The 26635-nt window shown below is 44.1% G+C and overlaps 1 protein-coding gene across 5 annotated transcripts in view; it reads right to left on the bottom strand.

Annotated features, from left to right (window-relative positions):
* The window catches only part of pak1 (p21 protein (Cdc42/Rac)-activated kinase 1), a 187545-nt gene extending 175857 nt beyond the window's left edge, over positions 1 to 11688 (bottom strand). Inside the window, exon 1 of one of the 5 annotated variants that reach the window (XM_052026239.1) lies at positions 11588 to 11688. The gene's annotated coding sequence lies outside the window, so the exon portion shown is untranslated. Of the gene's footprint in view, positions 1 to 11389 lie in introns of all 5 variants that reach the window. The other 4 variants (XM_052026235.1, XM_052026240.1, XM_052026236.1 and 1 more) reach the window with 4 other exon arrangements.
* Between the last annotated feature and the right edge of the window lie 14947 nt (positions 11689 to 26635).

Raw genomic sequence — 26635 nt, forward strand, 5'->3', positions numbered from 1 at the left:
CCACAACTTCCTAACACATATGTCTTTGGAATGTGGGAGGAAACCGGAGCACCCAGAGGAAACCCACGCAGACACGGGGAGAACGTACAAACTCCTTACAGACAGCGGCCAGAGTTGAACCCGGGTCGCTGGCGCTGTAATAGCGTTAAGCTAACCGCTACACTACCATGCCTGCCATAAAGATATTAGAACAAAACTAAAATCTTAGTCAAATACTTAGGCTTCTAGATCCATCTTAAAAGCAGGAGCAAATGGCAGAGGTTTGAGAGAGGAAATTCCAGAGCATGAGTCTCTGCAGCTGAAGACACAGGCACTGCTAGTGAAGCAATGAAAGTCAGGGACGTGCAAGAGACGGAATTGGAAGAACACCATGATCTGGGAAGTTTGCACAGCTGGAGGAGGTTAAGGAGAAAAGGAGGTGACATGTGATAGCCATCTGGGAGATAGTTCAACTTACTGTACATTTTTAAAAATAAATCCCAATATGGTAAAAATTAAAATGAAGATGGAGTCAGCAACAAAAACAGAAAGTGCTGGGAAACACTGAACAGGTCAGGCAGCATCTGTGGAAAGAGAAACGGTTAACATTTCAGATCCAGGACCCTTCAACAGAACTAGGAAAGAGAAAAAAACAAGGAGATACAAGAGAGAAGAGAGGAAAACAAGTTGGTTTCAGTAGCAGAGAAGGTAGGGGAAGGATGAGTAGACCAAGGGGAATAGCTCTGATAGGGTGGGTAAAATTGGGTTAATGGGGCGGATACAAGAACATTATGCTTTTGTCTGTTTCATGTGTTGTTCATAGTGAGGCTGTGGAATTTGTCCAGCAGGCTGCACCATATGAATAGAATAAGAACCAAGCCAAAATGATAGAAGGCAGAAATGACCAGTTCCAAGAGAGACAGGAAGAAAGAGCGAGTTACCCAAAGTTGAAGAATTCGATATTCAGAAGGCTGCAATGGAAAATGAGGTGCTCTTCCTCAAGCATGCAACGAGGCTCGTTGTTACAGTGCAGGAGGTCTCAAACAGAGAGGTCAGAGTTGGAGTGGGACATGGAATTAAGGCAGCTGGAAGCTCAGGGTCCCTTCTGCAGACTGCATGCAGATGCTCCACAAAGCTGTCAGCCAATCTGCTTTTCATTCCTCCAGTGTAGAGCAGACATTGTGAACATCTAACGGAGTAAGTAAGATTGGAATAAGTGCAAGTGAATTGATGCTGCATTTGGAAGAAAGGACTGTTTGGATCCCTGAATGATTGGAAGAAATGAAAGGACATCTCCGCAACAGGACATCTCCTGCGGGCAGGCACGGTAGTGTGTCGGTTAGCATAACGCTATTACAGCGCCAGCGACCCGGGTTCAATTCCGGTAACTGTCTGTAAGGAGTCTGCGTGGGTTTCCTCCGGGTGCTCCGGTTTCCTCCCACATTCCAAAGACGTACGGGTTAGGAAGCTGTGGGCATGCTACGTTGGCACTGGAAGCGTGGCGACACTTGCAGTCTGCAAAAGATGCCTTTTACTGTGTGTTTCAATGTACATGTGACTAATAAAGATATCTTACCTTATCTAAAGTTCCCTACAACTAGGAGTGTTTGGTGGGATGGAACTGCAGACCAGGGAGTTGCAACAGGAATAATCCCTTCAAAATGCTGAAAGGGAGGGAGGTAGTGGAACCTTGCAGGACTGGTGGAAATTGAAAATGATCATGCATTGAATGCAGAGACCAGTGTGGTGGGAAGCAAGGACCAGAGGAACTCGTGTTTCTGCTCCGTTCAGGGGAAGATGGGTGAGAACAGATGCGGGAAATGGGCTCTGTCCACTATGGTAGAAGAGGAGCCATAGTTCAGGAAGAAGGAATTAGCAACTGCTGACTGTAGGCGTGTGAAGTTGTATCTTCCATTTTGCCAGAATTCCTTGCTCTTAACTACTTTGACACTTTCTATGCTGAGAAGCAGCTGTAGGGCAAGGGGAGACAGACTAGTCATCTTCTGGAGCATTGTATGTTCCTGTTTTATCAGTTGAGCGTGTCTGAAGTTGGTTCCCAACGATGGGCCACACGCAGTTGCAGGATATCACAGAGCACTTTGTAGCTAATGGAAGTACTATGTAGGAAAAGCAGCAGCTCCCATAAGCAACAAAATGACAATGCCCAGATATCTGTCTTAACCATGTTAGTTGGTAAATGTTGAATAAGACCCTGGGGAGAACCTTTCCTATTGTTCTTCATACCATGGTGACAGAACCTTTAAGTCCACCTCTTAGCTGAAGAATAGCACCTCAGAAAGGGCAACGCTTCATCAGTCCTGCACTGAAGTATTAACACTTCATCTCTCATGGAACCTGAACCCACAACCTTCCAATTGAAAGGCAGATATACTATCACTGACTATGACCAATGGCTGACATCCTCTAACACTCCCCCACCACACCTCCCATGAAAACTAATCAAGATTCACAGTCTGGCAACTCAGAAAGTCTCTTACAAGAAAAGATCCCACTGCAAGCAAAATCTAGCAAGTCTTGCAATTTCAACGTATAGAACAGCACATCACAAGAACAGGGCCTTCGGCCCACCATGTCTGTACTGACGATGATGCCAACCTAACTAAACTCATCTGCCTGCCTGTATCCCTCCATTCCCTGCCTGTTCAGGTGTCTCGGCTAAATACCTCTTAAACGTTGCTATCATATCTGCTTCCACCACTTCCCCTGGGAGCACGTTCCAGGCAGCTTCCACTCTCTGTGTAAAAGAACTTGCCTTGCAAAAATCTTCTTTAAACCTTCTCCCTCTTACCTTAAACCTATGCTCTCTAGTATTTGACATTTCTACCCTGGGAAAAAGACTATCTACTCTATCTATGCCCTTCATTATTTTATATACAGGCTATGCCTGCATAATTGGGTGGGGGGGGGGGGGTTGCGTTCCTTGAAAATGGTCTGCATCACGATTTTCCATAAGGCAAAGCTGCATCGTTTGCTTACATGTCAAGAAATGCAAGTTGATGTGTTTATTTACTTTTCTTTCTCACATAAATTTTGTAAGAGCGAAGTTTTATTCCGTATCCCAGATTTTTTGGTAATGGCTTACAAATTCCATTAGGGTGAATTTCCATTACCCGAACTGCCGGAATACAGGGATCATCTGTACTTCTGTCAGGTTGTCCCTCAACCTCTGACCCTCCAGAGAAAAGAAACCAAGTTTGTCCAACCTCTCCGTACAGCTAATACTCTCCAATCCAGACAACATCCTGGTGAACCTCTTCTGGAGTCTCCAAAGCCTGCACATCTTTCTTGCAGTGTGGTGAACAGAACTGCTCGCAATACTCCAAATGCGGTCCAAGTGTTATACAGCTGCAACATGACTTTCCAATTTTTATACTCAATGTCCCAACCAATGACTGATTGTACACTGTCACATCTAGACAAGAGATCACAGATTGCACAGTGGGTTCTGAAACTGTGGAATTCACTACCACAGAGGGCTGTGGATGTCAGGTCACTGAACATATTTAAGGTGATAGATATATTTTAAGACAAAAAAGGCATTAGGAAGAATGGGGAGGGCACGGGAATATGGTATTGAGACAGATGATCAGCCAAGATCATATTGAATGGCAGAGCAAGCTTGACGAGCTGAATGGCATCTTCCTGCTCCTATTTTCTAGGTTTCTATGTTTTCGGTCCAGCAGACCTTGGCTTTAAAACAATCATCCAATAATTGAGAACAGGCACTCTTGATGGTAAACACTGAAAGCACAGGTTGCAAACACTTTAACCAGTATGCCTTGAGTACAAATGATAATGCTGAAATAAGGCTGTCCTATAATGTATTCAGTCAAAGACTGCTGTGGTGCTCCAGGTATCCAGTGCCCTGACTTCAAGGCACAATGGGCTACGGAACAAGTGCTGGTAAATGGGATAAGTATAGATAGATACAAAGGTCAGCATGGACATGGTGGGCTGAAGAGTCATACAGCTCAGAAACAGGCCCTATGACGTTTCAGTCAGTGTCTGGCTACTACTAAACTACTATATTTTCATACATAATAACTTTTGAATCTGGAGGTATAATAAAGGCTGATTACAGTTTTTAGCATTTAAGGTTATAGAACTAACCAGGCATCAATGGAGCAATTATGGCAATAAGGGAAGCCTTGAGGTTTAGTTTAGTGTGCTGTTGATCACGTATGTCCTGTTAACGTGTGTGTTCTGCCCTACATTGCGTTCCCCCAATGGAAACTTTCTTAACTAATAACTGCTGCTTTTCTGGTTCTAAGCCTGTTTAAATATTTTATCTCCTAGCCTATACTACAGTGCTTCTTCCTGTGGTTTACCAGTGTGGGCTCACCCAGTCAAGACCGCATAATGACTGGTGTGCAACAGCCACCTCACTTTAAAAGAAATCATACACAGGTATCTTTCACTCTTCACTGTAGTTGAAATAAATTAACCTCAACCCTGAGGGACTACCCAAGAGGATAAATAAGAGAAAAAATTGCACTTTAAGCTAACACATCAAAATGTTAGCCAAAACGGAAGACTCTAAACAACTCACTCTGATATTCAATGGCATTACCGTCAATATTCTGAAGGTAACACTTGATCAAAAATGTGTTTGGACCAGCCACAAATACTGTAGCTACCACAGCAGGTCAGCGGCTGGTTATTCTGCAGTGAATGACTCACCTTCCAGCGCCATCTTCTACAGCACACAAGTCAGGGTGTAATAGAATAATTCTTACTTGCCTGGATAAGTACAGCTCCAATAACATAAGAAACCTAACACCATTCAGAACAAAAGGAGTATTTTTAGTTATCACCCATTCATGACACAAATCATTGACTTACTCCACCATTAGCAAACCTTGGCTACAGTGGATATCATCACAAAACAGACCACATCAACATGCTGAAGCTTCTACCAAACACACAAACTCTTCCCAGTACCTGCAAGCTCCTCTCTAAATTAAAATGATCTTTCAGCGTCACTGGAAGAGCCTACCTATTGTGGGAGGGCCTTCATCACACAAACTGAAGCCACTTAAGGTGACAGCACATGTTCACCTTCTCATAGGAAGTTAGGGACAGATAGCAAATGATGGTCTTGCTAACAGTGCCTACATTCTACGCAGGAATAAAGAACCTTTTTAATCCACCTTACACAGTATTGAAAATTGCTCCCACCACCACTTATACACTGTTAATAACTATCCAGGACAAAGGAGTTACACAGCATTTCTGGACACAACACAATTTTGGAAGATCACAGTCAATAAGGGGTGCAGCTGAATATCTTTGAGTTTAGATGCACAGATAACAAAGAAGAACTAATTCCATTTTACAGAGACTTTATTGATAACACCAGAAAGATTCTGTCATCTTGGACAAGATTTTCTCCCAACTGCCGCTGATATGTTGGCAATTTGGGAGAACATCATATATTCATAGAGCTGGAAACAGGCCCTTCAGCCCAACTGGTCCATGTCGACCAAGAAGTCCATCTAAGCTAGTCCCATTTGCCTGCGTTTGACCCATATCCCTTATTATGTAGTACCATTTCAATTCTTGAAGAATATATTTTCAGACCTGCTTTCCTCAAAACCTATAAAAGGGATGGATGAGATAGTCATCTCAAGATGGCAGCTGAGGCTCTGTTGGTTGAACCCTCTCCTCTGAGTCAGAAGGGTAAAAGTTCCACTCCAGTGTAATAAAAGTGGGAGTGCTGCGTGATCGGTTGAATGTGTCATTGAACCAAGGCCACGTCTGCCTTATTCGGATGAACATAAAAGTTCTGAGAGCACTATTCAAAGAAGAACAAAGTAGTGCTCTCTGGTATCCTGGCCAATCAAGCATCATCACTGAAAAAAATTAGTTTATTATTTTTCCATTGCTGTTTGAGGAAGCTTGCTGCCACATTTACAACAATCAATACACTTCAAAAAGTGCCAATTTACATAACATCCACCAAAGCCACAGAAAAGAAACTGATTTATTTCTCTTCCAAGATGACAGACGGCACCTTTGCCAATGTAGTACTTCACACTGGGACGTCAATCTAGATTATTTGTTCAGATCAGAGAATGAATCTTGAAATCGCAATGCTCCGGACGAATGGAATATGAACTAAACCAAACTGAAATACCTTCACTGCTAATACCAGATTACTGCTGGCTTTGTAAGCTCAAGCACTCCTGCAGAAAGGTAACTGAAAGAGTGATTTCACAGGTAAAGCACAAATGGCCAGCATGCGAGAGCTTCAGACGTTTCCTTTGAAACAGTGTAAAAATGTTTAAAATGTTTTATAATGAAACTAATATTGAAGAAATATTACATCCTTTGGTTGAAGGATAAAAGATCAAAGATCCCCACCATCCGGGCCATGTCATCTTCTCGCAGCTACCATCGGGCAGGAGATACAGAAGCCTGAAGTCCCCACACCACCTGGATCAAGAACAGCTACTTCCCTTCAACCACTCGGTTCTTGAACCAACCTGCACAACCCTAATCACTATCTCAGTATAGCAACACTGTGACCACTTTGCATTAATTTATCTTTTTCTTGTGAATATTATGTCTCTAATACTATGTGCCTGTGATGCAATAAAAAACTAACTTGCAGCAGCATCTGTGCATACATGTACTTGTGCATATGACAATAAACTTGACTTTGAATGAACATGGGGGGGTCAATAATTGTATTTTTTTTAAACAGTGTGTGGAGAAGTTGGAAGAAATTTCTTGATCAAGGGTTCATACAGCAGAGAATGCTTTGACATGGGTACAAGCACAGAGTATGCACCCACAGAGAAGAACTTGGATACCAAGATAAAAGTTGAAGCAGAGTATGACAAAGGATTACAAAGAACTAGGACTGTGGGATTAGTCTTTGCTCTAAAAAGCTTGCTGCAGACATGGGGCTGAATAGTCTCTTTCTGTGCCGCAGTCTTCCCTGCTTCTATATGGAGAATGTAGAACATGTTCTGAGGTTTGTAACTAGGTCGGTGGGGTGGGGGGTGGGGAAGGTCGATGGAGAAAAGTTGGTAGTTATGGGTCTTGTCACAGACCAAACAGCAACGATGCATTGAAAGCATCACACAAGAATAACTGACAGAGTCTTAAAAATGAATTACCTGGTATGTTTCTTTTTCAACTCCCAAAACAAAAACAAAGCAGTGGCCTTGGGTCCTGACCAGAAAGGGAAAACAGAGCAGCTCAGACAAGTGGCAAAGCAAACCTCACCAGTCAACATACTGCTTGACAAAGCAACTACTCAGTTCTTAATTATTAAAGCACACTACTGAGTTGGTTACTCAGAATAAGAAAGAATGAGGTTTCACATGCCACTGCTGAAAGGAACTTAAGTACATATTCAGCCAATGAAACAGTTCAAACAGTGAAACCATTCAACATACACATTTTTTTTATAAAACCCATTCATTTCCATCCCAACAGTAGTTAAGAACAACTTGAAACTTGAATTAATTCTGAAGCATAAAATAGAAAAAGAGAATATATTGTTAGCACAACACAACTTTTCTAAGAGGTTCAAGCAATGTCAAGATTTCAAATCGCCTTTTCAAATATGCAGCAACTCACTGAAGAGCATAAAACCCTAACTCAACTAATGTCACAGATTACAAATCCTGTCAAAAAGAATGTAAGCATTTCCTTCTTGACTGCATTTGTACACATGCATACACAATATAATGGTTTTGGCGAAGGAACAGTGGAGATTTGCTCGAATGTAGCAGGGAGGAGACAGTGGCGATTTAAGAGAATAGCTCTAAATCATAAAGGGTTTTTGATTAGAGTTCACAGGTAGGAACCGACTCCAAAGGCAGAAAAGTGGTAACTAGCAGAAGTTATTTTCGATGATGTCATTGTCTTTACATCATTGCAATTATTTAAAGGGATACAACTTTTTTTACATTTGTTCAGATAGTCACTTAAATAGGCAAGACATGGAAGGATACAGTCCTGATGAGGAGAGAAAGGAATTGCTGTGGTACTTTACTCTGTATTCTGTTATTGTTTTACCTTGAAACACCTCAATGCACTGTGCAGTGAATTGATCTGTACGAATGGTATACAAGTTTTTCACAATAATAAACCAAGACCAATAGGATAGATGGGTAAAACATCTGAATGGATGTGGTGGACTGAAAGGCCCATCTATGACTCTCTACATTGTCGTTTGTTTATTTAACAGACTCTCTTCCATTAACCTGATTAAAAGACTTTCTTATACGTTACATTCTTTTTTTAACAGCCGTGTTCAAAAAAGTCTCCAAATGTGTTCCCTGTCATTCCCTGTAGAGAATGAAACCTTTGCTAAGTGACAAATTAAACAAAAACCCTTTGTAGTAGCAAAGATTCCTTAAGTGTATGTTTGTTACCTGGGTATATCTGTTGTCCCTTTCTAAAGAACATTGTATAAATATTTCAAGGGGAAAATAATTACAGTACTTTGGAAGTAGAGCAGAGGAGTTCTTGTTGAGATCATTCAAATCTCTGCTGTCCGTGTCCCAACTTGCACTGTTCTGTTCACTCATCACCTATTGTGCCTGCCTGTACAGGCTCCTGGTGAACATAGCACAGGAACAGGCTGTTTGGCCCACGATGTCTGTGCTAACCATTTGCCTGTAAGTGGCCTATATCCCTCAATTCCCTGACTGTTCTTGTGTCTGTCTAAATGGCTCTTAAACACTGCTATCATATTTGCTTCTACCAATTTCTTTGACAGCTTCTGATCCAGGCACCTACCACTCTGTGTAAAAAAAATACCACCTAAGTGTCCTTTAAACTTTCCCCCTCTCACCTCAAAGCTATCCCTCTAGTATTTGACATTTCCTCCCTGAGAAAAAGACTCTAACTACCCTAAGACTTCAATTTTAAACTTCACTTCAGCCTCATACCTCCCCATTTCTGTAACCTCCTTTAGCTCTGCAAAACAGAGCTCTGTCCCCTCTAATTTTAGCCCTTAGTCACCTCAGATTACAATTTATTCCTCAACTGGCATTGAGATCTAGAATAGCAAAGGACTGCAGATGCTGGAACCTAGATGCAAAATACTAGGATGCTGGAGGAACTCAGCAGGCCAGGCAGCATCTGTGGAGAAAAGCAGGTCAATGTTTCGGGTCAGAACCCTTCTTCAAGACTGAAGATAGGAAAAGGGGAAGCCCAATATACAGGAGGGAAAAGCAGAGCAGTGATAGGTGGACAAAAGAGGGGAGGCGGGGTGGGCACAGGGTGGTGATAGGTAGATGCAGATAAGAGATAGTGATAGGCAGGTGTGGAGGAGGGGAGAGCAGATCCACTGGGGGATGGGTCAAAGGTAAGGAGGAAAAAAGGGGGGGTAGAAAAATGAGATATGGGCTGGGAAAGGGAAGAAGAGGCCTGGTTGGTGGGGGTGTGGGGATTACTTAAATTGGGAGAATTCAATGTTCATGCTGTTAGGCTGCAAGGTTACAAAACAGAAAATGAGGTGCTGTTCCTCCAGTTTGTGCCTGGCAATGGGGGTGGCACAGTAGTGTAACGGTTAGCGTAACGCTATTACAGCGCCAGCGACCCGGGTTCAATTCCGCTGCTGTCTGTAAGGACTTTGTACGTTCTCCCCGTGCATGCGTGGGTTTCCTCCGGGTGCTCCAGTTTCCTCCCACAGTCCAAAGACGTTAGAAGCTGCGGGCATGCCATGTTGGCGCCGGAAGAGTGGCGACACTTGTTAGCTGCCCCCAGCACATTCTCGGTAAGGAAAAAAAGATGCATTTCACTGCGTGTTTCGATGTACATGTGACTAATCTTAATATCTTATCTTAGGGCTGACATATCTGTGGTGGAGGGGGAGTTGAAGTGACTGGCAACAGGGAGATGCAGATGGCAGTTACGGACAGAGCGCAGGTGTTCTGCGAAACAGTCACCTAGTCCGCGTTTGGTTTCGCCAACGTAAAGGAGGCCACACTTGGAGCACCGAATGCAGATGATGATATTAAGGGAGGTGCAGGTAAATCTCTGTCTCTGATCTAGAATCAACCCCCTTACTACTTTTACCAAGCTTTAAGTGAACTAGCCAGATACCTTCAATGAGAGGTTCAATGCTAATTTTCGTTTGGTGACATTCCTGTGATACAAGTTCAGTTGTTTTACTACATTATTTAAATGCTATAATTGCTGTAAAACACGAGATACAGATATAGAAGTGTGCTGGTTAATGTCCCCAACTAAAGTTTGCTCAAATAAGTGAGATTTGCACACATACAGAGAAAGCTTCATTATCTATCACAATCCAGAGAATTATTCTTCACACTCTCTGCCCGTTCAGTCCGGAAAGTACATTCAGGCTCCACACAGACCGGGGGTTAACAGTACATGGGACTTGATTGCCTCCATATAATGGGCTCTGATGGAGTACGCTCTCCGGGGGATTACCCCGGGCTCCGTATCGATACAGTACGCTCTCCGGGGGATTACCCCGGGCTCCGTATCGATACAGTACGCTCTCCGGGGGATTACCTCGGGCTCCGTATGGATCGAGTGCAGGCTCCGGGAGTCACCCCGGGCTCCGTATCGATACAGTACGCCCTCCTAGGGTACCCCAGGCTCTGTATATGGATAGAGTGCAGGCTCCCGGGGGTGGGGGGGTACCCCGGGCTCTTTATATGGATAGAGTGCAGGCTCGGGGGTGGGGGGGGGGGTACCCCGGACTCTGTATGGATAGAGTGGAGGCTCCGTGGGGGGTACCCCGGGCTCTGTATGGATAGAGTGCAGGCTCCCGGGGGGGGTACCCCGGGCTCTTTATATGGATAGAGTGCAGGCTCCCGGGGGGGGGGGGGGGGGGTACCCCGGGCTCTGTATGGATAGCGTGCAGGCTCCCGGGGGAGGGGGGGCGGGGGGGTACCCGAGACTCTGTATGGATAGCGTGCAGGCTCCCGGGGGGGGGGGGGGTACCCCGGGCTCTTTATATGGATAGAGTGCAGGCTCCCGGGGGAGGGGGGGTACCCCGGGCTCTGTATGGATAGCGTGCAGGCTCCCGGGGGAGGGGGGGCGGGGGGGTACCCGAGACTCTGTATGGATAGCGTGCAGGCTCCCGGGGGGGGGGGGTACCCCGGACTCTGTATGGATAGCGTGCAGGCTCCCGGGGGAGGGGGGGTACCCCGGACTCTGTATGGATAGCGTGCAGGCTCCCGGGGGAGGGGGGGTACCCCGGACTCTGTATGGATAGCGTGCAGGCTCCCGGGGGGGGGGGGGGTGCACCCCGGGCTCTGTATTGATAATGCCAAGTGTTGGACTGCGAGGGGGCGCCACAGGTGGTGCGCAGGCGCGGTTGCCACGGTGACCGTTATCAGGAGGCGCGGGGCGGGCCCGTTCGCGAGCTGCTGCCTGGTTGGCTGCTTCGAACCTGCCTTCGACCCAGTTCGGAAAGCGTTGCCCGTCGCCTCTCTGCCGCCGAACCCGCTCGGTTCACCTCAGGTTCCGCTCCGGGACCTTCCGCTGAAAGGCTTTCCGTTGACCGGTTCCTCCCACAGCCGCTGCCCTACCCGCCGTCCCAACCCGTTCGCTCCCCCTCTCCGTCAGGCCGCCGCCGCCTCAACCTAACCTGCTGCTGGTGCCTCCAAGGCCCGCCCCGCGCGCGCGCGCTCTGCTCCCATTGGCCGCTGCCTCTCCACCGCATCTTCCGATTGGCTCTGTCCGCACGTCAACGAGACGGACCTTTGTCCCGCCTTCTACCCGCTTTGGCGTGACGTCACTGCCGGAAGTTATTTTCGATGATGTCATTGTCTTTACATCATTGCAATTATTTAAAGGGATATAAATGTTATTTAAAGGGATACAAATAATTTGTTTTGATCCCACTATCTATTTTGCCCTGCAATCCTTTAAGGATGTAGATTTGTAAGAATGCTCTAAGCTTTTTATCCTGTGAAAACTTTCAAGCCTACACTTTAGTACTGGGGGAGTGCTGCACTGTCAGTGGGGCTGCCTTTTGAATATGACATTAAACATTATTCTCAGGTGGACAAAAAAAATCCCATTATATCATATCAGAGAACAGCAGGGAGATTCTCCCACTGTTTTCCCCATAAGGATAAGGATACCTTTATTAGTCACATGTACATCGAAACACAGTGAAATGCATCTTTTGCGTAGAGTGTTCTGGGGGCAGCCCGCAAGTGTCACCATGCTTCCAGCACCAACATAGCACGCCCACAGCTTCCTAACCTGTATGTCTTTGGAATGTGGGAGGAAACCGGAGCACCCGGAGGAAACCCACGCAGACTCGGGGAGAATGTACAAACTCCTTACAGACAGTGCTGGGAATTGAACCCGGGTCGCTGGCGCTGTAATAGCGTTACGCTAACCACTACACTACCATGCCTGCCCATTATTCATCCAATGATAAGATGGACTCTTGACCTCACAATCTACCTTGTTGTGACCTTGCACCTTATTGTCTGCCTGCACTGCACTTCCTCTGTAGCTGTGACACTTTACTCTGTACTGTTATTGTTTTTACCTGTACTGCCTCAATGCACTCTGTACTAACTCAATGTAACTACTGTGTAATGAATTGATCTGTACAATCAGTATGCAAGACAAGTTTTTCACTATACCTCGGTACAAGTATTGGTTTATTATTGTCACTTGTACCAAGGTACAGTGAAAAACTTGTCTTGCAAACCGATCATACAGGTCAATTCATTACACAGTGCAGTTACATTGAGTTAGTACCGAGTGCATTGAGGTAGTACAGGTGAAAACAATAACAGTACAGAGTAAAGTGTCTCAGACAATAATAAACCAATACAAATTATTAAAACCAATCATCTCATCATTATCTTTCTGCTGTTCGTAGGCACTTGCTATGCCAATATCAGCTGTACTTCTAAATTATGTGACTGAAATGTTTTTCATGGTTGAAATTATGTTCTGGCTGGCTCTGCATAAATCTATTCTTTCTCAGGAAATTTTAAAAATGTAATAACTTTTTTAACAAAACCTTCCTCTTGATTAAAGCAAAACTATATTTTTCTTCCCTGCTAATAAGAGGTTGGGTGATTGTAGAGGTAAATTGGTTTATTATTGTCACATATACCAAGGTACAGTGAAAAACTTGTTTTGCATGCCATCCATACAGATCATTTCATCACATCAGTGCATTGAGGTAGTACAAGGAAAAACAATAACAGAATGCAGAATAAAGTGTTACAGTTACAGAGACAGTGCAGTGCAGGCAGACAATAAGGTGCAAAGCCATAACGAGGTAGATTATGAGGTCAAGAATCCATTTTATCATACTATGGGACTGTTCAATAGTCTTCTAACAGCGAGATAGAGGCTGTCCTTTAGCCTGGTGGTAGATGCCAGTGACTAGTAGTGTTCCGCAAGGATCGGTGCTGTTTGTAAAGTACTTGAATTACCTGGATGTGGATGTGGGAGACAAGATTAGTAAATTTGTGGATGACATGAAGATTAGCGGAGTTCTTGATAGTGTTGAAAGTAGTCTTAGGCTGCAGAGAGATAGCGATGAAAAGCACTATGATGCTGGAGGACCTCATCAGGCCAGGCAGCATCCATGGAGAAAAGCAGGCGGTCGACGTTTCGGGTCAGGACCCTTCTTCAGGACTGAAGATAGGAAAAGGGGAAGCCCAATCTATAGGAGGGAAAAGCAGAGCAGTGATAGGTGGACAAAAGCGGGGAGGCGGGGTGGGCACAGGGTGGTGATAGGTAGATGCAGGTAAGAGATAGTGATAGACAGCTCCCTTAATATCATCTACTGCATTCAATGCTCCAAGCGTGGACTCCTCTATGTTGGTGAGACCAAACGCAGACTAGGTGACCGTTTCGCAGAACACCTGCGCTCTGTCTGTAACCGCGATCTGCATCTCCCTGTTGCCAGTCACTTCAGCTCCCCCTCCCACACTATCACAGATATGTCAGTCCTCAGCCTCCTCCACTGCCAGGAGAATTCCAAGTGCAAACTGGAGGAACAGCACCTCATTTTCCGTCTTGGAACCTTGAAGCCTAACGGCATGAACATTGAATTCTCCCACTTTAAGTAATCTCCACACCCCTTCCTCCCCCCTACGCCCCCTCCCTAACCATGCCTCTTCTTTTCTTCCCTTTCCTAGCCTATCTTTCATTTTTCTACCGCCCCCCTTCTTTTCTCCTTACCTTTAACCCATCCCCTGGTGGATCTGTTCTCCCCTCCCCCAGTGATGGCACTGGAGAGGGTGTACTGCCTGGAATATTGCCTGGAATGGGAATGGGATGGGATGGGATGGAGCAGTTCAGTAATGAGGAGAGACTAGAGAAGCCAGGTTTTTTTCTCCAAAAGAGTTTAAGAGGGGACATGATTGAGGTATATAAAATTAGGAGGGATATAGATCGGGCAGACTGCCGGAAACTTTTCCCCATACCAGAGGTAGATAAAACTCAAGGAGGTAGACTTAGGGTAAGGGGGAAGAAATTTTGAGGGGCTATGAGGGGGACTTTCTTCACCCAGAGGGCAGTGAGTACCTGGAATGAACTTCCTGAACCTGGGTCACTGAGAGCATTTAAGAAGTGTCTGGATGAGCATTTGAATCGCTTAGGCAAAAGGGGCTAAGGACCAAGTACCAAGCGATGAGGTTAATTATGAAAGGGTGCCCACTTAGTTGGTGTGTTTGAGTTGGCTGAATGGTCTGTTGCCATGCTGTACAATTCTCTGATTTCTAGTAGAGTACTTACATGAGTTGTTAAACATTATATTCATTTAAACTGTAGTTTAGTACTGAGACAGTGTTGCGTCACCAATTTCTGTGGAATATCTCTTCGTGGGAGCTTACTGTGCACACATTGCAACCCCCCTCCACCTGCCCCCCCCCCCATGTTATAGCAGTCTTCTCATCTCCAAATGCAATGAACTTTGCTCTTGAGCACGGAGAGCGCACCTTATTTATTGACTGGGACATCCTGAAGGACATGTGAACACAGGTTCCTTTATAGATTAGATGTTAACAACAACTGATTCTAATCGCTGCATCATTGTCAGCATACCTCCAGATGCCAAGGAATCGATTTTTTTCATTCACTAAGTCTCTGCCTCTCCATCTCTCTCCCCCTAAAACCATTTGGTAATCCAACCTAATAGTTTCTTGTAAGAAATAGAAGCGGGAGTAGGCCATTTGGCCCCACGAACATGCTGCCTCATTCAATAAAATCAAGTCTGATCTTTTACCTCAGCATCACTTCCCTGCATTAACCAGCTATCCTTTGATTTTCAAAGGGTCATCAAACCATGGAGTCATGCAGCACAGCAATAGGCTCTACAGCCCACCATGTCTATGCCAACCATTGTACCCATCTATACTGATCCCACTTACCCATACTTGGTCCACAGCCTTGTGTGTGTTGGTGATTCAAGTGCTCGAGTAGATACTTATTTAAAAATTGATGAACCTGTGTATTTAATATACTTAGCAACCTTGGGTCTTTTTACCACATTAAAGGGAGCGTGTATTGCTGAGATCACGGCAAATGAATGTAACGCCAAAATATTGGTCCAGAGTAAGGCAACAGCAAAACTTTGTGTATGGAGACACCGTGTGGTTGGTGGTCATTACAGCAAACACTTCTACCTTTAACTATAATATTGCTGGATTTCAAGTAATCTCAAGTGCAGAGGAGATTTACCAGGATGCTGCCTGGATTGGAGAGCATGTCTTATGAGGATAGGTTGAGTGAGCTGGGGCTTTTCTCTTTGGACAGAAGGAGGATGAGAGGTGACTTGATAGAGGTGTACAAGATGATAAGAGGCATAGATCGAGTGGACAGTCAGAGACTTTTTCCCAGGGCGACAATGGCTAACACGAGGGGACATAATTTTAAGGTGATTGGAGTATGGTGTAGGGGGGATGTCAGGGGTAAGTTTTTACACAGACAGTGGTGGGTGTGTGGAACGCACTGCTGGCAGAGGTTGTGGGGGCAGATACATTAGGGACATTTAAGAGACTCTTAGATAGCCACATGAATGATAGAGAAATGGAGGGCTATGTGGGAGGGAAGGGTTAGATAGATATTAGAGCAGGATAAAATGTCAGCACAACATCATGGGCCGAAGGGCCTGTACTGTGCTGTGATATTCTATGTTCCATGTAATGTTAAAAGGTAACCTAGCTGCAGTGGATTGCTAGCTAAAGTGGAAATTTCTTTTCCTTGCCACCATAACTAACTGCTTATCTACCAGATTGGGGGTTAATAATTTCAGTGCTTATCTGTGCCTGGTTAGTTTACCACAGCTGCTTTTGAGACTAGACTGTGTATTAGCAACTGTGGGCGAAGAGAATTCAAATGCTGATAATCTGAAATAAAAACCTGAAATAATAATCAGAAAATTCTGGCAACTCTCCACAGGTCGGGCAACATCTGTGGAAAGAGAAACAGGGTTAATATTTTACATCTGAGACCCTTTGTCAGAACTGGGAAAGAAAGTTGAGTTTTTTAAGTTGTAGAGAAGGTGGTGGAAAGAATGCATAGGACAATGGATGAGACCAAATTAACTCTAGGATCATAGGAAGTATCCCAACTCTCCCACTGTGCCCATTCCGCCGAGTGACACGATAGTGACTTGGGCCTGATTTTTCCACTGATCTGAGCCCCATTTATCCTCCTGACCAGGGTATCTGTCCCGGAAGAGTTAAATCTCAAACTGAATCCATGTATTGTGGACGAAAGAGGGGAACACGGATGTTCTTTTTTGTTGAAATGATTGCAATTTTCTGCCAGTTTCTTTCAATTTTGAAATAGAAAGTGGGCCAGAACAAGGTCTTACATTGTCAGGGTACCTCTCCCTATCACACGATGTCCTAAAGTGATTTACAGACTTTGAAGTAGCTCTCTGAAGTCAAAGTCCAAAGTCGCGTTTATTGTCATATGCACAAGTCCATGTGTGCACAGATGCAATGAAAAACTTACTTACAGCAGCATCACAGACACATAGCATCAGATAAACAGCATTCACAATAAAAAAACATAAATTAAACACAAATTGAACAATTTTTACAAGAAAGAACACAATTAGAACAACAAAAAAACAAAGTCCATTTTAGTGCAATGTGAAGTGCACCCACTGTGGTGATTACAGGGAACGTGTCAGGTGATTTGTGCACAGCAAGCTCCCACAGATAATAATTAGGTAATCTTGTTTTTGAGTGATAACTGAGGGACAAATGTTGGCCTGGGTACCTTGGATAACTCCCATCCCCGCTTCAAAATATGTTGGGACCATCAACATCTGCCTGAGAGCTCCGACAGGGGCCTTGGTTTAATATCTCAGCCCAATGATAGTTGGATACTTCATGACTGCTGAAAGTAGCTAAGGCAACATCAGCAAAATAATTTTTTTCAAAAATAAACTTTTTATTCATAAGTATATAAAATAAGTACAAAAACAGTACATGGCTTCCGTTATATTCATAGTGCCATTCAGTTTACATATTGATAGCCTTATTGGGTCTATACATTTGTAGTGATAGCACATTCTATGACTGCAGTCCTTCCCCACAAAACCTTTGTATTGTGTGCACTGAATTTCAGTGCATCCCTTAGCATATGCTCCTGCAGCTTGGAATGTGCCAGGCAGCAGCATTCCCTTCTGAACATCTCATTGTACTGGAAAATCAACACGTTTCAGGCAGACCAAAGTGCATCTTTCACTGAGTTTATGACCTTCCAGCAGCACTTGAGGTCTGTCTCACAATGCGTCCTTGGGAGTACCTCATAGATCAGAGAATCCTCTGTTACTCAGCAAAAGGAGTGCATAGATGTTGGAGTTGCTTTTATTGCCCATGGACTGAGTGATGTTGAAGGACCTTTCAGAGGGTAGTTGAGAGTTAAGCACATTAAGACCATAAGACATAGGAGCAAAATTAGGCCATTTGGCCCTTCAAGTCTGCTCTGCCATTCGGTCATGGCTGATTTATTTTTCCCTGTCAATGCCATTCTCCTTTTCTCCTGCCTTCTCCCTGTAACCTTTGATGCCCTTACTAATCAAGAACCTATCAACCTCCGCTTTAAATATACCCAATGACATGGCCTCCACAGCCATCTGTGGCAATGCCCTCTGGTCCTAGACTCTTCCACTACTGGAAACATCCTCTCCATGTCCACTCTATCCAGGCCTTTCAAAATTCAGTAGGTTTCAATGAGATCCCCCCTTATCCTTCTAAATTCTAGCGAGGATAGGCCCAGAACCATCAAACGCTCCTCATATGTTAACCCTTTCATTCTAGGGATCAGGGCAGGCATGGTAGTGTAGCGGTTAGTGTAATGCTATTACAGTGCTAGCAACCTGGGTTCAATTCTGGCCACTGTCTGTAAGGAGTTTGTACATTCTCCCAGTGTCTGCGTGGGTTTCCTCCGGGTGCTCTGGTTTCCTCCCACATTCCAAAGACGTATGGGTTAGGAAGTTGTGGGCATGCTATGTTGGCGCCGGAAGCGTGGTGACACTTGTAGGCTGCCCCCAGAACACTTGATGCAAAAGATGCATTTCACTGTGTGTTTCAATGCACATGTGACTAATAAAGATATCTTATCATTATTGTAAACCTCCCCTGGACCCTCTCCAATGCCAGCACATCCTTACCACCTATCCTGGGCCCAACACATTGATGCAATCATGAAGAAGGCACGCCAGCGGCTATAGTTCATTAGGAGTTTGAGGAGATTTGGTATGTCACCAAAGACTTTTACAAATTTCTACAGATGTATGGTGGAGAGCATTCTGACTGGTTGCATCACTGCCTGGTATGGAAGCTCCAATGCACAGAATCGCAAGAGGCTGCAGACGGTTGTAGACTCAGCCAATTTTGTCATGGACACAACCCTCCCCACTATCAAGCACATCTTCAAGAGGCGATTCCTCATGAAGGTGGCATCCATCACTAAGGGTCCTCAGAATCCGGGACATGCCCTCTTTTCATTACTACCATCGGGGAGGGGGTACAGGAGCCTGAAGACCCACACTCAACGATTCAGAAACAGTGTCTTTCTCTCCACCGTTAGATTTCTTAATGGTCCATGAACCCATGAGCACTGCCTCGTTATTCCTTTTTTTTGCACTATTTATTTACTTTGTAATATATAGTAATTTTTATGTCTTTGCACTGTACTGATGCCGCAAAACAACAAATTTCACATCATATAAGTCATTGATAATACATTTGATTCAGATTCTCATTCTGAGAGAATAAAACAAATTTCTTCGCACAAGGATGAAAAGAACAGGGCGGTCTCAGAGGCAGTCATATAATTTGTAAAAGGCTTTTTCAGTGGAATCCCTGAGATGTTATAAGCATTCAGAATGCAGAACTGTAGGGGTTAACTCTGAACATCATTCTGATTGACACAATCAAACCAAGTAACAGAATACAATACTTTGGCAGGGCCATTCTGATGAATGCTTGTGAGTGCAGAGTGAGCCATGAACATTAATTTCATGAAAAAGGGTCCTGACCTGAAACGTTGACCGTCTGTTTTCTCCATGGATGCTGCCTGGCCTGCTGAGTTCCTCCAGCACCTTGTTGTTTTTTCATCTAGATTCCAGCATCTGCAGGCCTTTGCTTCTCTAACATTAACTTTATCCTTGGGCGATATTGTCAAGAAGTTCCAAGAAATACTGAGGGATGGTTTTGACAAAGAACCAGATGAATTGACTTCTGAAGCAATAGGAAGATAACACTTAACTCCCTTTTACAATTAAGTCACAACTTAGCAGCATTGTTGCAGAAGTCATGAGCAGTAGACTTGAAATGATATGAACCGGCCAAAATACCGGGTACAGCGGGCAGCGGCAGAAACTTGATGGAAGGGTTCGAGCAAAATATGAAATCTCTTGTTTCTGTTTGGAAAATATTTTCGTTAAATCAGTAACAAAGATAAAAGCAGAATGGTAGCCAAGAAGTCTCAAAGACAATCCCTGCTGGCTGCCTTTCAATGCCAAACCGGAGAGAACTAGTTTAAACACAGCTCAACTGTTACAAGGTACTCTGCAGGAGGCAATGACAAACAATGCTTGGAAGAATCCAGGATTCAGGAAAAGTTTAGTACTACTCTGCAGGAGGCAATGACAAACAATGCTTGGAAGAATCCAGGATTCAGGAAAAGTTTAGTGCAAAAGTTGGGATTGGATTAGATATTAATTGCTCCACGATTGGTGGCTGCAGAGGCCTCAGTCACTTTAATTCCAGCCCCTCCTCCCCAAAGGTTCTCCATTTCTCTATCTCTTTTTCCTCTTTATGACGTTCCTTGAAACCTGCCTCACTGGCCAACCACCCTACTATGTGGCTCGGTATTTGATGGCTCTTTTGCGAAGAGCCCTTGGGACACACTTCCTACAGAAGCTATGGTTGTATGGCGACAGTTCTGGGATTTGGAGTGGATATCACAAAACAGAAGCAGAAGGACGGGGTAGGTCTTTGGGACTCTCTCCCTCGTAGGTCTGGGGCAGGAAAGAGTTTCTAACAGATCAGAACTTGGAATCGCTGAGGCCCAGGACCCTGCGTATGGAGGGGGAGATGGCTGGTACAAAGTGAAGGGGGGGTGGGAGCTGGAAGGTGATTGGTGGAACCAGGCAAGAGAGAGGGGGGCTGATAGGTCAATGGAGATAGGTGGGGGAGGGCTGGAAGGTGATTGGTGGAACCAGAAAGGGAGGGATGATGGACAGGTGGGAGGGTGGAGACCCAATAGGTGAAGTGTGTGGGTGATGGGCAGATAGGGGAACAAAACTGGGTATTGTGTGGGGGGGGGGGGGGTTGCTCGGGCAGTGGTTTGGAGAGAACTGTGTGTGTGCGTGTCTGGGTGTCTCGTGGCAGTTGGTGTAACGCTTTACAGCGCTAGCGACTTGGCTTCAATTCCCGCTGCTGTCTGTAAGGAGTTTGTACGTTCTCCCCCCGTGTCTGCGTGGGTTTCCTCCGGGTGCTCCGGTTTTCTCCCACATTCCAAAGGCGTACGGGTTAGGAAGTTGTGGGCAATGCTATGTTGGCGCCGGAAGCGTGGCGACACTTGCGGGCTGCCCCCAGAACACTCTATGCAAAAGGTGCATTTCACTGTGTGTTTCGATGTACATGTGACTAATAAAGATATCTTATCTCTCTTATCATGCACCTTTTTTTGGACTCTGTGGGAAGACATTGATCTGTGCTAGTGCTGTATCATGGGCTGTATCCTGTCCAATTTTCTTTTCCTTCACTTAGCTCCAGTGATTGATGGGGGAGTGGAGTCTGTCCTTTCACACCAGCGTTTTTGTAGAAGCTCCACTGGATAAAGTCTGGCAATCTTCATGTCATCATTGTTCAGTGAAAGACCGTATCTTCTTTGTAATACTCATCCAATTTAATGGTGAAATTAATTACATTCTCTGTAAATATCTCCAGTGACTGTCTGTTTGAACTGCTGTTTTACATAATTGTTGGCCGTGCTTCTGAGAAGCTGTTCATGGTCAAGTGAAAGGATTTTCTGCTTGAGAATAGGAGGGGTGTTCATTCGACATCAAGGGTAACATGAAGTGCCATGCTTACCTCTAAGTTTTGGGTTGAAATACCAATCATAGAGTCATACAGCATGGAAACAGACCCTTCAACCCAATTCATCCACGTCGACCAAGGTGCCTACCTGAGCTAGTCCCATTTGCCTGCATTTGGCCAATATCCCTCTAAACCTTTCCTATCCATGAACCTTTCCAAATGTCTTTTAAATGTTGTCATTGTACCGCCTTGACCACTTCCTCTGGCAGCTTGTTCAGCCTCTGTGTGAAAATCTTGCCCCTCAGATCCCATTTAATCTTTCCCCTCTCATCTTAAACCTTTGCATTCTATTTTTAGACTTCCCTACCCTGGGAAAAAGATGAGAAGGATTAATCTAGACAGCAGACTTCTCTACTGATGCAAGAGGTTAGAGATCAACAAATGACGAGCAGGTAGTGAACTGAATTCAAGGTGACTTGTGAAGTCCTCTGACCGACAAACTAGCTATAAGCTAACCAGGAATCCAGGTCTCGGATCATTATTCATTTTTCAACAAACACCATTCCTTAAATTGTGCATGGTAGCAAAGTAGTTCAGTTACTGGACTGGCTTATGGAGAACTTAACCATATATCCCAAGGGATGTACTCGATTGTTTTATGGTGGGTTGGTTTATAAAGAAAGGCTGGACATGTTAAACTTGTAGGGAGGAGTTCAGAAGAGTGATGGGAAACTTGATCGAAACAAATCAAAGTCAAAGTCGAGTTTATTGTCATCTGCACAAGTTCATGTATGCAGCGGTGCAATGGAAAACTTACTTGCAGCAGCATCACAGGCACATAGCATTAGAGATACAACATTCACAACTAAAACCTAAATAAATTATACAAAATTATACAAGAAAGAACATAATTAGAAGAAAAAAAATCCATCGTAGTGCAAAGTGGTCATAGTGTTGCTATACTGAGGTAGTGATTAGGGTTGTGCCGGTTAGTTCAAGAACTGAATGGTTGAAGGGAAATAGCTGTTCTTGAACCTGGTGGTGTGGGACTTCAGGCTTCTGTACCTCCTGCCCAATGGTAGCTGCGAGAAGATGGCATGGCCTGGATGGTGGGGATCTTCCATGATAGCACCTCATGTAGATACTACTGATGGTGGGGAGGGATGTGCCTGTGATGTATTGGGCTGAGTCCACTACTCTCTGGAGGTTCTTACGTTCCTCTGCATTCAAATTGCCGTACCAGACCATGATGTAACTAGTCAGCATACTTTCAACAATACATAAGATAATAAGATCCTGAGGGGTCCTGACAGGGTAGATGTGGAGAGGATGCTTCCTTTCATGGGAGAATCCAGAGCTATGGGTGGCTGTTTAAAAACAATGGGTCACAAATCGTGACAGAGATGAGAGATTTTTTTCTCAGGGTAGTTGTCCGTCTTTGGAATTCTCTTCCACAAGGGCAGTGGAAGCACAGTCTTTGAAAATTTTTGAGGAAGAGGTAGGTGTATTCTTGACAAGCAAGGGAATGAGAGGTTACTGGAGATAGATGGGAATGTGGAGTTGAGCTTACAGTTGGATCAGCCATGAACTTATTAAATGGCAGGCTCGAGGGGTCGAGTGGCCTACTCCTGCTCCTAATCTGTCTGTTCATTTCCCACCATGCTAGCTGGGAAATTAAATACAAGTAATTAAATAAATCTGGGATTTAAAAACTAAGTTAGCATCGTTAAATGTGACCATAAAAACCACTAGCTTGTGGGAAAAATCCATCAGGATCATTGATGTCTTTCAAGGAAGGAAATCTACCATCCTTACCCATCTGTGACTGTAGGTGACTCCAGACTAACCAATCTAGCTGACCCTTCTTGGTACAGGGACAATTAGAGATGGACAATAAATGCCAACATTGCCAGTGACATTAAAATCCAGTGAATGAATGAAAAAAGCATTTCTATCATCTCATTGCTGCTTATGGAATGCTGTTGTTTCAAATCAGCTGTTTCCTACATTACAACACTGACTACCCTTTGAAAAAGTGCATTGTTAACTCTAAAGTGTTTTTAAACATCTTTTATATAGAACAATGTCATTCATCATTTTAAAACTGATTTATAGTAGCTTTTCACTGCACATGTAATTTTCATGACATGGCATTCTGCGATTTTTCTTGGTACTTTTAAGATTAAATTCCACAATTTTGTCCAGCATTCTGTGAAATATGTTCTTTATAATACATCATATAAATTATTTTTTATATAATTTACATGGTATGGGTGCCACTGTCAAAGCCAGCCTTTATTGCCCAGCACTGATTGGCTTGCTAGGCTATTTCTGGAGTAAAGACTGTATCCCTGGCTCCTCATAGGTTGCCAGGTGGAAGTTCCATTGGTGAAAACAGTAAAATAACAACTCTCCAGCCTTTGAAAGCAGAAAGACCAAGAGGATATTTGACAAAGTTACACAAAATTTTGATAGTTTTAGAAAGGGTCAACTGTCACAAACCAGCAACAAAAGAAACACACTGAGCATGATTCAGTGTTAAAAACTATTTTATTAATCACTACTTATGATAATACGTAAAATAAAAGTAAAAATGTTAGTATGTTAGAATTCAAGAATGTTAAACCTCGAACGTTAACCCCAAAACTAAACTCTTCGTGTGTGTGTGTGTGACAAAGTCCAAAACTCCCAGTTCCTGAATGGTTCTTAAAGTTCAGTTCCGCAAGCCATAAGGTGAAACATGAGCAAGGGCTTCTTCAACAACCACCGTTGTCTGAAGATAAGGTGTAGATGTAGAAAAACATAGAGAGAGTACATACGAAATCCAAATGTTCCACGATGGAACCCAAACGACACTCCAGTGTTTACTCGGTAGTGACTTCCTCACCCCGAAAAGCATCCGAACCGTGGTCGTCCACACACAAATACCTGTTTCCTTCTACAGGTCAGCAACAAAGTGAACTCCACCGGATTACTTCCAACTTCCATACATGGATTTCAGTGGCAAACACAGTTATTGTTTCTCATCCATCGATAGAGAAAACAAGCAGGCTGGTGTCTCTCTCCCTTCTCTCTCTCTCTCCTTCTTCTTCTGCCTTCTTCAACAACGTCATTACGTCCTTTATCTTCTATTGACGTAAGCACGCCCCACACACACATACACACACACTCTCTATCTTAAAGGGACTTTCACTGAGTCCGTAACACAACAGAGACAAATTATTCCCATTAGTGAAGAAAGGGTCAAGAATGTTGGATTCAACTGTTTTAAGTAGTTTTTTAACATGTATAATGCTTAATACACCTCAAGTGGCTGCACAAGGAATGGCCGCTTCCTAGCTTATTGGTTCGTCCATCAGGTGTTTTCCCATTGGTTGGTTTTGCCACAGGTATCTAATAGGTTTCCTGATTTTTTTTATTTACAGCGTGGTAACAGGCCCTTCCAGCCCAACAAGTCCGTGCCGCCCATTTTAAACCCAAATTAACCTATCCGTATGTCTTTAGAATGTGGGAGGAAACTGGAGCACCCGGAGGAAACCCACGCAGACACGGGAGAACGTACAAACTCCTTACAGACAGCGACGGGAATCGAACCCCGATCGCTGGCGCTGTAATAGCATCGCGCTAACCACTACGCTACCGTGCCATAACTATTGAACTATTGTTAGCTAAGGAGTACCTCTTATCTCAGGTATAAAAGGTGTCGGTTTTTGTTAATCTCTCTCTTGTTCTCTCCCCACCCTAGCTCATCTTTAGTGCCTTTTGTCTTGTCTCATCTCCTAGTAGTAAAGCTAGTGCCATGTGCTCTGTGACTGTTTCTTTGTTTTAAACTTTTCCAATAAAACTTTGCGAAGCACCAAGTTGTTTTCAACTCATTCTTGGACTCCTGAAAGAACCTGTGGATTCGAAAATAACCAGATCTGACAAGGACTAGCACACCAGAAAATAGGAGCAGAAGTAGGACTTGGTTCCTCAAGCCTACTCGCTATTCAATATCATCATGGCTGATCTACCCCAGGGCCTCATCTCCTCTTCTGTGCTAATTCTATATAGCCTTCAATTTCCCAATGTTTCGAAAATGTATCCTTCTCCTCTGTAAATATCTCCAGTGATCCAGCTTCCACAACACTCCAGAGTAGGGAACTCCAGAGACTAACCTCCTTCTGCTAGAAAGAAAATCCTACTCACCTCAGTTTTAAATAACTACCTGTGTTGTACCCATGCCCCTTCATGAGAGACTCTCCCACCAATGGAAACATCTCAACATCTACTCTGCCATGTCCCCCTAGGATATTATATGTTTTTGTGAGATCACCCCTCATTCTTTTAAACTTTAAAGAATACAGATCCAACTTCTTTAGCTGTTCATCATTTAACAAACTCCTCATCCAAGAAATTTGCCCAATGAATCTCTTCTGGACTGCCTCCAACGCTCACATATCATTTTCTTAAATAAGAGGCATCATCAAAACCCTGTACAATCGTAACAATATTCTATTTCTAAACTAGAACTCCCTTGGCAATAAAAAAACAGTATGCCTTTGCTGTCCTACTTTTCCTTCATGTAAATTATCCCTAATGTGAGAATCAGGCATGTGAAAGAGTGAATTACAGGGAGATAGTAGTAGAATGGGGATTAGTCTGAGAGCTGCATAGATTTGATGGGTCGAATGGCCTAGTTCTATGTTGTAAGAAAAAGTATGAGAAATTTAATAAATACTCCACCTTTTTAAGTTTTTGTAGCGGTTAGTGTAATGCTATTACAGAGCCAGCGACCCCGGTTCAATTCCCACCGCTGTCTGTAAGGAGTTTGTACGTTCTCCCCGTGTCTGCGTGGGTTTCCTCCGGGTGCTCCGGTTTTCTCCCATATTCCAAAGGCGTACGGGTTAGGAAGTTGTGGGCATGCTATGTTGGCGCCGGAAGCGTGGCGACACTTGCGGGCTGCACACAGAACACTCTACACAAAAGATGCATTTCACTGTGCGTTTCGATGTACATCTGACTAATAAAGAAATCTTATCTTAATCCCATTTCTTCACATATTATATCCACTTGCTGTGTCCACACCCATTCACAGCCAATGTCTCTCTTAAGTCTCTCTGCATCCATCTCATGGCCCACACCGCCACCTAGCATCGCACATT

The sequence above is a fragment of the Pristis pectinata genome, chromosome 11, assembly GCF_009764475.1.
Source record: "Pristis pectinata isolate sPriPec2 chromosome 11, sPriPec2.1.pri, whole genome shotgun sequence".
Lineage (NCBI taxonomy): Eukaryota > Metazoa > Chordata > Chondrichthyes > Rhinopristiformes > Pristidae > Pristis > Pristis pectinata.